This window comes from Muntiacus reevesi, chromosome 14, assembly GCF_963930625.1.
Source record: "Muntiacus reevesi chromosome 14, mMunRee1.1, whole genome shotgun sequence".
Classification (NCBI taxonomy): Eukaryota; Metazoa; Chordata; class Mammalia; order Artiodactyla; family Cervidae; genus Muntiacus; species Muntiacus reevesi.
This window is the reverse complement of record NC_089262.1, coordinates 39,704,875-39,723,719: the sequence shown is the minus strand read 5'-3', so window position 1 is coordinate 39,723,719 and position 18,845 is coordinate 39,704,875. Positions and strand designations below refer to the sequence as shown.

Genomic DNA, 18,845 nt, shown 5'->3' with positions numbered 1-18,845 from the left:
AAGATGTCAGCATTGCTAATTCTTAGAGAAATGCAAATCAAAACTACAATGAGGTATCACCTCACAGCAGTCAAAATGGTTATCATCCAAAAATTCACAAACAGTGATGCTGAAGAGCATATGGTGAGAAGGGAATCCTCCTATACCATTGAGAATACAGATTAGTACAGCCATTATGAAGAATAGCTTGGAGGTTCCTTAAAAAACTAAAAATAGAGCTACCACGTAGTCCCACAATCTCATTCCTAGACATATATTCAGAGAAAAATATCATCTGAAAGGACACATGCACCCCAATGTTCATTGTAGCCCTTTTTACAGTAGTCAAGATATGGATGCAACCTAAATGTCTGTTGACAGAGGAATGGATAAAAAAGACATAGTACACATATACAAATGGAACATTACTCACCCATTAAAAAGAACAAAATAATGCCATTTGCAGCATTATGGATGGATCCAGAAATGGTCAAACTGAGTGAAGTAAGTCAGAGAAGTATCTTATAATATGGATTATATGCCAAATTAAAAATAAATGATATAAATTGACTTATTTACATAAAGAAACAGACTCCTAGACTTACAGAACAAACTTATGGCTGCCGGGGGGATGGGTGAAGGGAAGGGTGGAGGGAAGGGATAATTAGGGAATTTGTGATTGACATGTATACGCTGCTATATTCAAAAATGGATAAACAACAGGACATACTATATAGCACAAGGAATTCTGTACAGTGTTATGTAACAACCTAAATGGGAAAATAATTTGAAAAAGAATAGGTACATGTATATATGTGGGTTTCACCAATGGCTCAGTAGGTAAAGAATCCACCTACAAGGCAGGAGACACAGGAGATGCAGGTTCGATCCCTGGGTCAAGAAGATCCCCTGGAGGAGAAAATGGTGACCCACTTCAGTATTCTTGCCTGAAAAATCCCATGATCAGAGGAGCCTGGTGGGCTACAGTCCAAAGGGTCACAAAAAATCAGACACAACTGAATTATAAGTACACATGTATATGTATAAATGAATTACTTTGCTATACACCTGAAATGAGCACAACATTCTTAATCAACTACCATCCAATGTGAAATAAAAAATTAAAAATGAATCAATAACTAAAAGAGAAATTTGAATATTTCCTTCTAAAAAAGACAAAAGTAACATATTTATATTTCCTTCTAAAAAAGATAAAAGTAACATATTTATAATATTTATCACTTTAATTTATCACTATACTTCATTGTTTTCTTTTCCTAGAAGAAAAATCTTACCAGAACTATTAAATTATTCTGTGTATTTAATGTGAAGGCTAAGATATCAGTTGGTTCATGATGTTTCCCTGATAATGATATAGTTTTCTTATCTGAAATTTGATTTTATCAAATTTGAACAATAGCCACTCTGAAGCATATATGGAATGATATTAGAGACAAAGAGAGAGAGATTTTCTCTGAGTTGTATACTTCAGTTTAAGAGAAAAAGTTACACTCAGGCTCTTTCTCTCCTCACTCCATTACCTAACACTTTTATGAAAGAGAAAACTACACTTCAACTCATAGGGAAACTGTTTCTTAGTGACCTTCCAGTGAAATTTTAATTGATTACTGGTGGTTGAAATCATAAAATAATCAATTTATTAAATGGAGATAGGGATTTATAGAAAAAAAAGTGAGAATGCATGCAGAGCATTCATTAAATTATATCGTCTAGTCCTGTATGAGAGTCACAAATTTTCTTTTAATGAAAGAAAGCTGTTCATGGGGCCTAGGAGATCAGTCCTGGGTGTTCATTGGAAGGACTGATGCTGAAGCTGAAACTCCAATACTTTGGCCACCTCATGCAAAGAGTTGACTCATTGGGAAAGACCCTGATGCTGGGAGGGATTGGGGGGCAGGAGGAGAAGGGGACGACAGAGGATGAGATGGCTGGATGGTATCACTGACTCGATGGGCATGAGTCTGAGTAAACTCCAGGAGTTTGTGATGGACAGGGAGGCCTGGCGTGCTGCGATTCATGGGGTTACAAAGAGTCAGACACGACTGAACAACTGAACTGAACTGAAAGAGTATTTAGAATATCACAAAATTCTTTCAGGGCAATTGCTGTCATATTAGGCATGTAATAGGCTGTCCATGATTATTTTCACAGATTTTCTATGAAAACATAATTTAAGTGCATATTATTTCTGTAGCTAGGACTATAAGAGATACTCAGCATTATTGTGGAGGAAACAGGGAATTTCTCATTTTACTTGGCCTTCTACTTAATATTTGTGCTCACTATATATTAGGAACCCTGATGGTCACACCATCTCATTTAATCATCCTCAACTCTTAAGTGTGAATTGCTAGTCTCAGTTTTATATGAAGACACTGGAGTTCTGAGTCCTTAATATCTCTATTGTAAGTGGTAGAGCTGAGATTTAACTCAAGTTTGTCTAATTTTGAGCCACAAAAGCTCTTTAATGGCTTAGTCATTCTGTCTTAACATCTAGGACTTTATTGATTAGTGTCTTAGCTCATGCTACCATAAAAAAATAATACCACAGACTAGATGACTTAAACAATAGATATTTATTTCTTACTCCTCTAAAGGATAGGAAGTCCAAAACCAAGGTGTCTCTCATTTTGGTTCCTGGTGAAAGCTCTCTCTCAGGCTTTCAGATGACTGTTTTCTCACTGTCCTGACTTGGAGTAGAGAGACCAAACCCTCTGGTCTCTTATTATAAGGTCTCATGACTAATCCCACCATGAAGACCTCATCCTCGTGACTTCATTTAAGCTTATTGCCTCCCAAAGCTCCATCTCCAAATACCATCACATTGGGAGTTAGGGCTTCAACATACAAATGGACAAAGTGTATGTGTGAGGGGCAAGGAAACACAATTTTGTATATAGCATCTAGCCTGTTTTAATTCTTAATTGCAGCTTAACCCCAACCTGGCACCTTTTTCAGGTATCAAAATTGGATGCAGCAGCATGCTAATATTTCACCTGGTGTGGCAGCCAGTTGCTGATGATCCTGTCCCCTGAGACTCACACTTTCCACATTGTACCAGGGTTGGTCTGTGTTATCAAATACACACACACACACACACACACACACACACACACACACGGTAGAAGTGCATCTCCTATTTTCTGTCTCTCTGTGTCTCTCATCCATTGCAGGGGGTTGGGAGAGAAGGAGGGGTGTGGGCAGCCAGCTGCCATGTGTGAGCTGCCCTGTGGAAAGGCACTAGAGCGTCCTGCCAGCAGACATATGAGGAGGTGAAAGTGGGTCCTCCAAGTAGTCCTTTGGACCATGTGTGTCTGTCTTATTTTTGGACTGACCCTCTCAGGAGAGATCCTGAGCCAGAGTTACCCAGATAAGCAGCTCCCTAATCCCTGATTCTCAGAGACTATGAGGATAGAGGTGTTGGTTACTTTAAGCTGTTCAGTTTTCGAACAGTTTGCTGCACCACAATAGAATACTGATATTCTTGCCATTATATTTTTTTATTTTATGCTAATCTAGCTGAAGTAGCTTTCACGCCATTTCTCTTCTCCACTAGAGCATCCCTTAAAACCTGCATTCTTTATGAAAGTTTTCATTCACTTTGCTACTCTCAGACTTTAAAGTTGTGTCCTGCGTTAAGTGCACGGTATGACAAATTTGTCATATGCACACCATGAATGTAAGTGGAGGTCATTAGGAAATATTCTTAGAAATAATACAGTGCCTTCAGTATAAATTAAGAATTTGTGGTTACTTGGAATCAAAATAAAGTTTGTCTTTTCACAAGAAAGTATTGCTAAGCAAATTTAAAAAGCATGGGTATGTAAAAATAAATTTAAATATATTAAGTAAAAACATTTCATAATTTTTGTTCTGTAATCATGTTTACATTTATTCACATCAATGGTTACAACACAATGAAATTGATTCTCCTTTGTGACTTGAGCATATCCTATTTATTTGTATCCACAAAATTCATTATATTAGCAGATCTTTGCTAGTGTATTTCCCAAATGATACTTAAACTCCAGTGTTCTTGCCTGGAGAATCCCAGGGACAGGGGAGCCTGGCTGTCTGCCATCTATGGGATCACACAGAGTTGGACACAACTGAAGCAACTTAGCAGCAGCAGCAGCATGTATATATTTAAAAAAATAAAAAATATATACAGAGATATATATCTATATATCTATATATATTTTTCCCTCAGGTTATTTTACATTATAGTTTACTACAAAATAAGGAATATAGTTCCTGCGTCTCTGTGCTATGTAGTAAGTTTTTGTATATTTTATATGTAGTAGTATATATCTGTTAACACCAAACTGTTGAATATACTCACCTGTGTCTAGAGCAGGGATATTTGATGCTTCAACATTAAGAAGACAACATCATGCCAGGCAGGGTACTAGATAGAAAATTAGAAGCACTAGTCTTTAATCCAAGTTTTCCCTTTCTGCATTGTTTAATCTCATAAACAGAACTTATTTTCCATGAGTTCCCTTTACATATTTGTAAAATGAGGAAGTTGGACTATTAGTTGTTAGCCTTAGAATTCTTAGTATTCAGTGAAAAACTGAGGACCAATATGTTAAGTAAATGAATATGTATTAAAAAAAAATGTTGCTGATCTGGCTAAGCTAGGGGTAGGACCCTGGAGTCCAGACCTTCATCTCCCCACATCCTTCAAAGGCTCTGTCAGTGTTGATGGAAACATGGTGTGACACCCCAATGGATTGGGTGCTCTCTAGAGCTATTGTATTTATAATATTCCAAAATTTTATTCAGTAGAACCCACTTAACAGTTATGTTGCTACTGCTGCTGCCGCTGCTAAGTCACTTCAGTCGTGTCCGACTCTGTGCGACCCCACAGACCGCAGCCAAGCAGGCTCCCCTATCCCTGGGATTCTCCAGGCAAGAACACTGGAGTGGGTTGCCATTGCCTTCTCCAACGCATGCATGCATCCTAAGTCGCGTCGGTCACGTCCAACTCTGTGTGACCCCCATGGACAGCTGCTCACCAGGCTCCTCTGTCCATGGGATTCTCAAGGCAAGAATACGGGAGTGGGTTGCCATTTCTTTCTCCAACAGTTATGTTACCTTTCATGAAAAATGAAATTTGAATAAAGTGCTTTTCTTTTGGAGCTCTTATCAACTCATAAACACTTTTTACTAGCTCATATGTAAATTTTTGTTGTTGTTACGGTTGTTTAGTGGCTAAGCCGTGTCTGATTCTTTGCAACCCTATGGGCTGTAGTCCACAGGCTCCTCTGCCCATGGGCTTTCCCAGGCAATAATACTAGAATAGATCGCCATTACTTTCTCAAGTCCAAATAAATATTACCATTTTATTATCATTATGTCATAATTAGTGTCCTCTATACGTAGGCCCATGTAAGAATTCAGTGGGTTTAAACAACCTCCCATATGAAATAAATAAATGTAACAAGTACCTCAGGTTGGTAAAATGCAGAATCTCCTCTCTGCCTTCAACATCAGATGTTTGAGCTAAGAAGAATATCTGCAGCATCTCATATAGTTTGTTGGGTTTAGGTAACAAATTTGATACTGACTGTCTGCTGGGTTTAAAGCCCATTGGACAAACACTAAACTATAAGTGATCTACTTGCCAAAATAAAATAAAAACTGTGGCAATGAGCAGATCTGTGACATAAGGAGGACATATCCACTGACATTCACAGAAGCCGTACAGCGTGTTACGCACAAGTACTGTCACAGTATGCTTCGAGTCATGTATTTGTATGCACATAAATGTTAAATATTTGTAAACATAGAGGAAATTGAAGCTTAGTCTTTTTTGTTAGCATGCATGAGATAATTTGGGAAGTCCAGATAAAATGCTCAAATGATGGAATCTTCAGTATAATTAAGTTTTCTAATGAGCAAGAACTTCATTTTGGTTTCTGGAGGGGCAGGGTCATGTAAAGCAAATCTGAAATGCACATTCTCTTAAAAACATGTCAATATTTCATTTTCACAGATTGATTTTCCTTAAATGTTCTATTGAATAAAATAGCAGCTCTAATATTTATTCATTTTATCATGTTTGGGTGACTTTTTTTTTCTTTTATCTTTTTGGAGGAGGAGGTTGGTGTGAATTGACATTTCTTTAAAGAATGTTACTAGGAAATGTCATTGAGCATTTTGACTACTGTTGTAGATTCCAGATTGCCAAAGTCTCATATAATTTCTTTTATTCTCTTCATGGATTTTTAAACCCACACCCCATCTCCAAAAGTGTTATAAACAGTTTATTCTTTTTTATGTCTAACTGATCCTTTTGATTTTTTTAAAATGTAGTCCATATCATTAATATAACCTAGTTGCCTGAGCCTTTTCTAGAGTATAATTATGACATTTTATTGACAGATTTTTCTAGTTCTTTCCCTGGTGGCTCAGAGGTTAAAGTGTCTGCCTGCAATGCGGGAGAGCTAGGTTCGATCCCTGGGTCGGGAAGATCCCCTGGAGAAGGAAATGGCAACCCACTTCAGTATTCTTGCCTGGAGAATCCCATGGACAGAGTAGCCTGGTGGGCTACAGTCCACAGGGTCACAAAGAGTCAGACATGACTAAGCGACTTCATTTTCACTTTCTATTTACCAAACAGCCAAATCTGTCTCATCTTCTTTCTTTATATATAATTTTACTGAAAAAATAGAAGTATTATATAATGGGATGAATAACTTTTCAAAGAAGTTAGAAAAGAAACTTAAAAACTTTTTAAAGTGAAAAAATTTATTTTTACTTGTTCTTTTCTTCAAAAGATACATCAGAATAATAAAATGCCTTAATAATATTTAAGCTTCAGCCATCAAATTCATCTCTTTTAAAATTTTTCTGCAGTAATAAATTTCCCCTTTTCAATACACAGATTAGTGATTTCATTATATACCTTATAAATTCATAATATAAGTTGTATCTCAAATTATCTATTTTCTTACATCATGAAAAAAATACAGTTAATGCTGTTCTTAGTCTAATATGATGGATATTTTTCATTAACCTTCATTTTGGACCCTCTTGTGTTAGTTTTAACCTAAAAATAGTATAGCAAGTCCTATTTTAAAAGAAATAACTGTGATCTGTAATTACAATAGTTTGAAATGATCTGTTGGCTCTTTTGATGATAAAGATTATAATTGTTTTAGAAAATTTACATATTACTAAAACTAAATTTTATTTTGATTAATCTGTATTTTCCTTTTCAAAGTCAAAAGACCCAGCAATGCCCTCTCCATTGGATTGTTGTAAGATTTATAAACACTGTCTACAAAATGCTTAACATATGCTGCATATAATCAGCACTCAAAAATACTAGTCATTAGGGATTTAGCCCCCAAGTTTTGCAAAACTATTTTAAATGTATCCATATTCTTCATCATTGTTCAGGCTTTGACCAAATACCTTCTCAGCCTTTCGATACTGATGATCTAATTCTCATTTAATTTAGTCTCAGGAAGATGTCAAATTTATCCCTTCAGGTTGTATCTACTTTAATTTCTGTTTTTCGGTTTTTGGAATTCTTCAGTTCTACTTTCTTTCTAGAGTCCTACTGACTATGGTTTATCCAGTGTGCAAAGAATAACAGTCTTTGTTTCATTTCTGAAGGCTGCCTGGGGATGTTCATTTCAGTAGTGTGGACTTTGGACTGAAATACTTCTAGGGCAGATGTTTGAGGGAAGACCTCAAGTGTCTCTCCAGGGATATTATCAGTAGCTAGGAATCCACCATTTTATAAACCTTTATAAAAGTGAAAACTTTACCACTTTCTCTATAAATCCTTACCTTGTATCACAAGACTCAAATATTAAGTCTATAAATCCTTCATAACCAACTTAAATGCATTTCTTTTTACTCGCCAGAGAAATGAAAAACACTTTGAGCTGTACCTGACACTGCTATTAAATCACCTCTACTGAATACACCTTGTAGGGAGCCAGCGTTTCACCTTCATGTTTCTCTAACCTGGGATGCCGCTCCCATTTGATTGACTAGTGCACTGTGCATGAATTAATCCTCCCTCTCAGGTTACATTCATTTTTGTATCAATGTAATTTTTTGTATTTTTGTATTTTTTCCACGTGTGATATTTTATCAGTTTGAAGTCAGTCATTTATCAAACATTAATTGAACACCTACTGTGAATCAGGCATTCCCTAAGTCTTGCTGGCACAGTGAAGAAAGATATGGTTTACATTTTGGGTTCATCTCAAGAAAGGAAACCAACTAATCTGAAAAAGGTATGTATCCTGAGCATTTTAGCCTTCAGAAAACCACATTAAGTTTGCACATTTTACCAGACTAGCCACAAAATAGGAGAAAGGAAGAGAAAGAAACATAAGCAACTATCTTACTACCTGGAAAGGAAACATTGACTAAAACATGATTGCGTCACAAATAAGCAATTTCTTCTGGATAGCCAATGTCATTGTTATCTATGCTTTTTGTAAAATTTCCCTAATTATAAACCAGAGTATTTAATGAATATTGAATGTTCTCTTCTATACTCATTTAATTATCCAGAGATTTACAAGAAACAGTATCTTTGGGGAGAATTTTTATGTATTTTTTTTGGTTGACTGAGCATGCACATACATACACACGGGTAAAAATATATGTACTTTGCACTTATAATTGGCTCAATCCTTGTTTGTATTGCCGTTTACAGTTCATTCTTTTGCCCTTTTCCTGACACATCCAGCTTCAGTGTCCTTGTATCATTAACTACCCCTTCTTGTTACAGTCTGTCCCCACTGCCTCTCCTTCCCATGTAAACTATTTCCTGTGTTCCTTGAAGGGTTCAGCTTCATACTCACTGTCCTGTGTCTACTAGTAATCCTGATACTTTTCTTGTCGATCTCAGTATCCAAACTGGTGACTCTTCCAGCAGCTCAGAGTCATCTCCAGTGAAATTATCCTCCACTCTACCACAGCTCGTCTTCACACATAGTCTTTTTTTTTTCTTTTTTTTTTTTTCTGGTTGCCCATCTTGCAGGATCTCAGTTCCCTGAGATTGAACCCATGACCCCTGCAGTAGACGCTCAGGGCACTAACCACTGAACAAACAGGGAATTTCCTCTCAGAGCTAGTCGTTAGGCAGACATTTCCATTGCCAACCTACATCCCTTTGAGAATCTTGACTGCAAACATCCTGCTCTCTGACCACTACCTCATAGCTTTCCAGCTCACTGCATTTTCTACAATTGCAAAAATGCCAACAGTTTTTACAATCCACTGGGACCTATAATCAGTTAATTGATTGTACCTCCTTCCCCTTATCTTTCATGCAACTCATATCCTCATTTTCCCTCCAAAATAAGAGTTCTCTTTCCCAAGTCATCAGCAGCAGGTGATGTTAGTGGACAAACCGTACCAACTTGTCAGCTATATGTGTATGACAACCAAGAAGTGTATTATCTAGTCCTGATTGAAAGACCGCAAATAAAGCTGCATAGACCAGGGATGAGCCATTCTTGCTGATCCCTGCCTGCATTTTAGATCCCTGAGCAAAATAAATGTTGTGTTTTAAACCAGTAAGTTTTACAGTGACTTGTTAAGTGATAATACATGATATCACAGGTGATTATAGGGACAAAATCTTGATAATATAATTGCTGTCGTTTCTTAGAAATTCTGTGACCTTTGGAGTGCCATTTAACCTCTTCAAGCCTTTCATCATCTGGAAACAAAGACAGCTATAATCCCAATCTCTTAAGGTTATTTTGAGAGTTAAATGAGATAAGGCATTTAAAGTTCTTAGAATAATCATTGAGCTTATGATAATTTCTCATTAATTTTTGGTAATTATTATTACTTTGTATAATAAGTATTTCCTTTAGGGTATAAAATACTCTTGTTTCCAATCTTTTTGCTCAATCCTCTATTCCTTTCTCTCTCCTTTTCAGATTATATGTAAAATACTATATGTGTGCATGCACGCGTGCTAAGTCGGTTCAGTCGTGTCAGAGTCTTTGTGACCCTATAGACTGTAGCCCACCAGGCTCTTCTGTCATTGTGATTTTCCAGGCAGAAACACTGGAGTGGGTTGCCACTTCCTCCTCCAGGGGATCTTGCCAATTCAGGGATCAGACTCACGTCTCTTATGTCTCCTACATTGGCAGGTGGATATAGTGACAGTGTAGATGGCCATGAGAGATTTGGTAGTGATAGGAGCAGTTTGGGAGGTGGTGGAAGCAACAGTGATTTTTGGCAATTAAAGCAATCTATCTTCAAATTTTGGACCCGTGAAAGGCGGAAACTTTGGAGGCAGAAGTTCTGGCCCATATGGTAGTGGAGGCCAATAGTTTGCCACACCACGAAACCAAGGCGGCTATGATGCTTCCAGCAGCAGCAGTAGCTACAACAGTGGCAGAAGGTTTTAATTACTGCCAGGAAACAAAGCTTAGCAGGAGAAGAGAGTCAGAGAGGTGAGAGGAAGCTATTGATTACAACAGATTTGTGAAGTCAGCCACACACAGTGGTGGCAGGGCCTAGATGCTACAAAGACATGTTTTAGTCAGTACTCATGTGTATGGCTGACTTAATGAACGTGAATTTGAGCAAACTCTGGGAGATAGTGAAGGGCAGATGAACTTGGAGAGCTGCAGTCCGTGAGGTTCAGAGTCGGACACAACTTGGCAACTGAACAGCAATTGGCAGGTGGGTTCTTTGCCACTAGCACTACCTGGGAAGTCCATTATATTATATATCCATATTTTATCAATATGTTTTAAGCTTTTTTTGGTCCTTCCTATCATTTCTTTTGGTCCTTTTAAGCTTTTTTGGTCCGTCCTATCATTTCTAATAGATCCTTCCTATCATTCTTATCTAATGATAGGTCCTTCCTATTGTTTCTAATCCAGCTTTTCTCTTTCATTTTAATGGACAATTTTACTCATTCCTGCCTTCCTATCTTTCTTCTGTATTGGACCAAGGCCAGATTTGATTTTTAAGGCTGTAGAGTGGTAATAATGTATGAGTTTAATAATAGATGAAATATGTTAAATCATTACAAATCAGAAAAAAGGTTTAACATAAAAATGTGCAAGAGCTTTTACCTCTAGTAAATCAAAATTAATAATTAAATATATGTATAAATTAGCTATTAACCATTTAAATATAAAGTTTACTAATACAATTCATTTTTATAGATTCATAAAGTGTGAAGGCTAAATTAATGACTTGAATATTTTTTTAAATGAATGTTTCTGTATTGCTTCAAGTTAGTGCTAAAATGATATAAACCAGATATCCTGATAGAGAGGAAGGAAAAATAGACACCTAAATGACCCTTGATATGAATAATCAAAATTTTAGGAGAAAATTCAAAGCAGAAATGAACTCACAGTAAAAAATTTGAAACTGATTAAAATCATGTCTAAAATCAAATTGTGCAATGTTACTTAATTTATTTGTAGTGAGGATGTGTAGATTTTTTAAAGTATCTACTGTTTTTTTTCCAGTGTGCCAAGTGCTTTACATTCATTATCTCATTTAATCCTTATAGTGATTCTGCAAGTTTTAATCTGCATTTTTATATAAGATAATACAGACTCAGAGAGATTCAGCAGCCTCTTCAATGTAAAACAGCTAGTGAGAAGCCAAACACACATTTTAAGACCATCTCACTTTAAACTATGCCGCATCTTTCTACCATACTGCATAGTTAACTGGCTAAAGACAAAATGTTCTCCCTCAGATAATGCCCTGAAATTATGAAAATGGAAAGTAATCAAGAATTACCTCCATACAATCTTAGTGAAGTAGGATTTGTTCCCAGAACCAAAGATTAGTTAAGCAAGGACATGAAACACTCCCTTGTACTTTATTTTTTTAAATTTTTTTATTTTTCAGTGGGTTTTGTCATACATTGATATGAATCAGCCATAGAGTTACACGTATTCCCCATCCCGATCCCCCCTCCCACCTCCCTCTCCACCCGATTCCTCTGGGTCTTCCCAGCCCACCAGGCCCGAGCACTTGACTCATGCATCCCACCTGAGCTGGTGATCTGTTTCACCCTAGATAATATACATGCTGTTCTTTCGAAACATCCCACCCTCAAAAGTCTGTTCTGTACTTCTGTGTCTCTTTTTCTGTTTTGCATGTAGGGTTATCGTTACCATCTATCTAAATTCCGTATATATGTGTTAGTATGCTCTAATGTTCTTTATCTTTCTGGCTTACTTCACTCTGTATAATGGACTCCAGTTTCATCCATCTCATTAGAACTGATTCAAATGAATTCTTTTTAACGGCTGAGTAATATTCCATTGTGTATATGTACCACAGCTTCTTTATCCATTCATCTGTGGATGGGCATCTAGGCTACTTCCATGTCCTGGCTATTATAAACAGTGCTGCAATGAACATTGGGGTGCACGTGTCTCTTTCAGATCTGGTTTCCTCAGTGTGTATGCCCAGGAGTGGGATTGCTGGGTCATATGGCAGTTCTATTTCCAGTTTTTTAAGAAATCTCCACACTGTTTTCCATAGTGGCTGTACTAGTTTGCATTCCCACCAACAGTGTAAGAGCGTTCCCTTTTCTCCACACCCTCTCCAGCATTTATTGCTTGTAGACTTTTGGATAGCAGCCACCCTGACTGGCGTGTAATGGTACCTCATTGTGGTTTTGATTTGCATTTCTCTAATAATGAGTGATGTTGAGCATCTTTTCATGTGTTTGTTAGCCATCTGTATGTCTTCTTTGGAGAAATGTCTGTTTAGTTCTTTGGCCCATTTTTTGATTGGGTCATTTATTTTTCTGGAATTGAGCTTCTGAAGTTGCTTGTATATTTTTGAGATTAATCCTTTGTCTGTTTCCTCATTTGCTATTATTTTCTCCCAATCTGAGGGCTGTCTTTTCACCTTACTTATAGTTTCCTTTGTTGTGCAAAAGCTTTTAATTTTCATTAGGTCCCATTTGTTTATTTTTGCTTTTATTTCCAATATTCTGGGAGGTGGGTCATAGAAGATCTTGCTGTGATTTATGTCGGAGAGTGTTTTGCCTATGTTCTCCTCTAGGAGTTTTATAGTTTCTGGTCTTACATTTAGATCTTTAATCCATTTTGAGTTTATTTTTGTGTATGGTGTTAGAAAGTGTTTGAGTTTCATTCTTTTACAAGTGGTTGACCAGTTTTCCCAGCACCACTTGTTTAAGAGATTGTCTTTTTTCCATTGTATATCCTTGTCTCCTTTGTAAATGACCTAGAAACAATGTCATTACATATTGTACCATGAATCCAATCAGGTAATCTCATCAATGGTAAATAATAAAAGTTTTTAGGGATTAATTCTTAAGTTGAAAGTGTTTTTCTAGTTTATATATCAAACTCCAAAGTGACTTTTATTATTTATAAGTATTTTGCACTTTGTTTTAATTATAAAAATTTTAAAAAATAACTTATAGCCATAAGCACAAGTGAAAATAAAAGTAATTTAGTGGAACTATACTTTTGATATATGTGTCCATGTATTAGGAATATCACATGTTTTCCAGCACTAACTGAAACAATACAACATTTAAACAGTAAATTTTCTTCACAGACGATGGCATCAAAATCTACAGCTTGGTCAAACCTAATAAAATACCCATATATTTGCAAGCTAATTTGCAAGAGAAGCTAAGGCTATCTAAAAGAAAAGACTGAGTAGATTTTGGAGCAAAGATAAATATTTAGATATTTTTTAAAAAGCAAAAGAATTTCAGCAGAGTAAGTTTAAGGCTTAAATGTTAACCCTAAACATGGAAAACTGTGGAGGGTGGAGATCTTTTTTTCTTTTTTTATTTTAGTGTTTTTAATAAACTAAAAGCTGGGTTTTTAGGACATTGGTCACAGAAACATTTTTTAAAAAGATAAACCAGTGAACTAAATTCAAGCAAGAGTCATTAGGCTTTTGTTGTTGTTCTTTGACATCTAAAGGTAGGAAATTGCAATGTACTCAACTCTTGGTATCTTGGAAACAGGCAGCTGTAAAAAACACCTTAGGAAGTAAGCATTTTTAAAAGTATAAAGCTGGCCAGTGTCAGTTAGCTGTGTAGGAGTCAATTCATAGAAAATACTGATATGCCAAAGCAATTTAATCTTATTTCATTTGCAGCACAGCAAGAATACATGAATATGCCTTTCATATTATAGCATAATTCACATTATAAATTACAGGCATATAAAATGAATTATAGACATGTAATATGAGGCACAGCATGACAATGAGAATATGACTTTCATAAACTAGGCATATACAGTGCTAAGTTTTTGTTATTTTGTGAATTTGGATTATATTTTCCTTTTATATGCTCTGTAGTTTAAAAAAATTCCTTTTCCATTAGTTAATAGGTGATTGAAGAAGAAATATTTTTTCCCCCTCTGTAGTTAATACAAAAACACATGAACCTTTTTAGGTTCATATGGTGAGCAGATTTAAGTGTTTTTAAATTCTCTTTAGGGAGTAGATCATATTAAAGTGTGTGCTCCCATGAAGAGAATGGGGAGCTTGACATGGCCAATCGTTCTCATTTGCTTCATAATCCATTTGTTTGTCTGGTGCCAAATTAATAATCCTTAAAGGAGATGGAGTGGAATGGCATTCAGAATACATGTAAATGTTTCAGTGAAGAATCACACCCATTAGATCCATCACACTCATTAGATCCATCGCACTTTATTCTAAGCAAATTTTCCCTTTTCAAACTGTTAAATGGGGTTAACTGTAGGGAGAGATGAAGCTATTCTTTAGATGAGGAGGAATGGAGGAATCTCGCTTGTCCAGGCTCTGGAAAGTAAATGTATACTATTTTTATCTCATTCCTACGGAATCACAGCAACACTATTCATCACTCATTTTGGATTCCACATCATCAAGTTCTAAATCTTAGTTTGTCATTTGCTTTGTGTGTGTTCCTTCTGCCATTTCCAAGCAGAGGTCTGCTTCATGTCATCATGATTTCATTTTTAAATTATAGGTGAAATCTGCCAGTGTCTCCCTCTCTCTTGGGATGATTCCATATCCTCCTTCTGGTAAAATCTCTTAATCAATTCATGAATCAATCAACAAAAGACAATCAGTTTTTCAGTCCAGAAACCTAGTGATTCTAATTCATTTCAAACTCTACAGCATGGAATTGATTCAAAGCTCTCTCCCAAATGCTTTAAACAAGTCATGTCTCACTGGTCCATTACTTAGTCCTTTATCTGCTTAGTTATCCCTTTGCTCTCTCTTACATGGAATTAGAATATTCTCTTCTCTGAGTAGGCCTTCTTGCTTTCCCCTTTCATCACTACCTTCTATATATGAAATATCTTCTGCCATATTCAGCTAAAATTACTAAATCACTCTGTAGTACTTGAAAATATTGCTTGACATCATTACTAATTTGTTTCCAGAAATCAGCTTATAGTTATTTCATGCATTTGTGTCCTTTATCTCCAAGGATTTAATGCATGATTTTTGAGTTTGTCAAATGACACAATAATTGGATTACTTGGTATTAAATGAAATGCCACACAGAGGGTGTTAATTACTATTACATGAATATAAATTGTATAAGTGCTTTATTGTGTGGTGCACAAGGTAAGAAGGTACAAGCTGTTAATTGTGAGCATACATCACTGCATTTGTATTTATGATAATAATCTCATGCTATTCCAATCAACAAGGGGCAAGAAAAGCTCAAAACACCATGCATCCCTTATTAATTTTTCACTGCATGCAAGAAATTATATGCTAGTAATTATAATAAAGTATCAATGCCATCTTTTGTGATTTCATTATGTTTACATAGTAAACACTAAAGACTGTTAATGAGAATTATAAGCAATGACTCCTTGATTTAAAACATCTTTATCATTAGCGATGATGCAGATAATATCTTATGAGTAACACATCTGTCACATATATGTGTATATCTGCATATATAATATATACTTTATATTGATATAATGTATAAAATATGCACAGTATTTTAAAAGTGAGCATGTTTTCCATGATAAACAGTAGCAATAGAGGGCTTCTCTAGTGGCTCAGTGGTGGAGAGTCAGCCTGCCAATGCAGGAGACACAGATTCAATCCCTGATCTGGGGAGATCCCACATGCCGTGGAGCAACTAAGTCCATGCACCACGACTACTGAAGCCCGTGTACCCTGGAGCCCATGCTCTGCAACAAAGGAGCCACCGCAATGAGAAGTCTGCACACCACAACTAGAGAGCAGCCCCCACTGAACACAACTAGGAAACAAATGAAAACGCCTGTGCAGCAACAAAGAACCAGCACACCCCAAATAAATAATAAACATTATATGAAGAAATCACTCTTTTCTGTCATTTGTTTCAATAAATGTGTTTACTAATGAAGACTTAAAATACTGAGATTGCACTCTATATTTGGATAAATTTGCAACATTGCCAGCAATACGCAAAGCGAAAATAATATGCTATGGTTTATTAAGGAAAAGAAATCCCCAAATGCAGTTTATAATATAACTTAATAGTATTTGTAATTTAACAGTGGCATTCCACCCCATCTATTAGTGAAAGTAATATTTTCTCCAAAATCTTTGGAAAATTTTGGTAAATTTGTTATAAAGAGTTGTTTTTTGTCCCTGTAACTTTTGATTCTGAACCTTAGATGCCTTACTCAGAAGATGAATATTAATTCTCTAATTTCTATAGACGCTATTAGCACTTGGTTTGTATAGTTTTTAATGGAGCAATTAATATAAATTCAATCCCAATTCTATTTTTGTTTATTCTTTTGAAGTAAATCAGATTTTTAGGAATAAGCAATCAAATTGGCACGATCAGGGGAAGCATGGGATTGACATAGTTCTCACTCTCCAAGAAATTCAGCTGAGAAGAAAAGAGAAAGGAAAAAAAAAAAAACATAATTTAAAAAATATCCCAAAAGAGTGATTGAAGATATTTTCAAATTCTTACATTCAGAAGCTCTTTATTCAACCTCCATCACAGGCCAGACCCTGGGATAATTCCTGGGCTATGATGGTGAGCAAGAGAGACAGGAGTGGAAGAAGATGGAGTGTGGATGTGTTAGTGAGTGTTTTACCAAGGATAACTGTCATAGGGATTCTTAGGAAATATTGCCACAGAAGAGGCAAAAATTGAGCTGAATTTTGAAGGATGGATAGATTTCAAATCTATAGAAAGTGAGGAGGAGATCTTTCCAAACACCCAGGATATAGTGAACAAAAAGATTCCTTGAGAGGAATTCTGATTTAGGAAAGTCATCAGGTTATTTGGGAGTGAGAAGGAATTCAGCTGCCAGGGAGAGTTGTGGAGAAGCATGGAGATAAACTTAGAGAAGGCAGAAAAGTAGGCTGAGGCCTGGGTGGGTGGGGCTTAAATGCTGATCTGAAGGAAGCTGAGTTTACGAGACAGTCACTGAAAGATTTTGTGTCTCTTAAACTGCAGGCAATAATCAATGCCTAGTCCCTCTTTAGGGTCTTCCCTGGTGGCTCAGGTGGTAAAGAATCTGCCTGCAATACAGGAGACCCACTTTCAACCCCTAGATCAGGAAGGTCCCCTGGAGAAGGGAACGGCTACCTAAGGCAGTATTCTTGCCTGGAGAATGTCATGGACACAGGAGCCTGGTGGCCTACAGTCCATGGGGTTGCAAAGAGTCAGACATGGCTGAGCAACTAACTCTTTACTTTCAGTCCCCGTTTGAGCACAATATTTCTTCTCAGCATCTCGGCAATGCAGAGTGGTTGCAAGTAAAATGTGTGGCAGAATTATGAAAGGGGTGGGATAGTTGATTAATACATATATTTTCAGGTTGATAAATTATGGCAAGTGAGAGGACAATTTGCTCACATTGGAAGGTTATCTAGAGTAGTTTGAGTAGTTTAAAAAGTGAGCCTAAGCCCCCAACGCTCCCACCCGGCCTGCAACAAATGTGAATGTACTCAGTGCACTGAGAGTGTCAGTAGCTCAGTTGTGTCCAACTCTTTGCAACTCTTTGTGACCCCCATGAACTGTACCCCACCAGGTTCCTCTGTCCATGGAATCTCCAGGCAAGAATACTGGAGTGGGTCCTCAATTCCCTTCTCCAAAGGATCTTCCAAACCCAGGAGTCAAACGGAGGCCTCCCAAATTGCAGGCAGAGATTCTTTACTGTCTGAGCCCCCAGGGAAGCCCTAGTACCATTGAAATGTATAGTTAAATATGGTTAAGATAGTATGTTTTATATTATGTGACTTTTAACACAATAAAAACAATTAAAAAAAAACAAGTGAGCCTAAAAATATTTATGAAATAGCTATTAGACTTTTTGCCTGTTTAACTCATACCATATATATACATCTCAAACTGATATGGAAGCTATCTATCTACACATACATACCTATAGTTATAATTATTTAATAATTATAAATTAGAAAGTGTACGTTCAATATTGAATTCTGTATTTTTCAGTCCCTTGCCTGTAAACTACAGTTGTAAAAACATGTGCATATCTAAGCTGTACTGTTGCCAAAACTCGACCTCTGTTTACCAGTGCCAAATGGAAACACAGGCAGAGTTTTGTCTATAGTAGACAAAAGTAACTTTTATTGCTTTTCCAGGCAAAGAGGGTCATAGCAGGCTAAGCCCTCAAAACTGTGGCCCACCCTGGAGTGGGTATTGAGGAGTCTGAGGGTACTGAAGGAGAGGACATGATCAGTGTGTGGACCTTTTATGATTGGTTGGTAGTGAAGTAATTGGGAGTTGGCTTCATCAGCCTTTGGATTCCAACCAGTCTGCAGTCTACATGCTTGTAAGCAGCATAGAGTTAACTTCTTCCATCTGCTGGGGGTTTCAGTATCTGCAAAAC

At 36.6% G+C, this 18,845-nt stretch overlaps 1 protein-coding gene across 1 annotated transcript in view; it reads left to right on the top strand.

Annotated features, from left to right (window-relative positions):
• HCN1 (hyperpolarization activated cyclic nucleotide gated potassium channel 1) overlaps positions 1 to 18,845 on the top strand; it is a 442,779-nt gene that overhangs the window by 264,773 nt on the left and 159,161 nt on the right. The window lies entirely within an intron of this gene.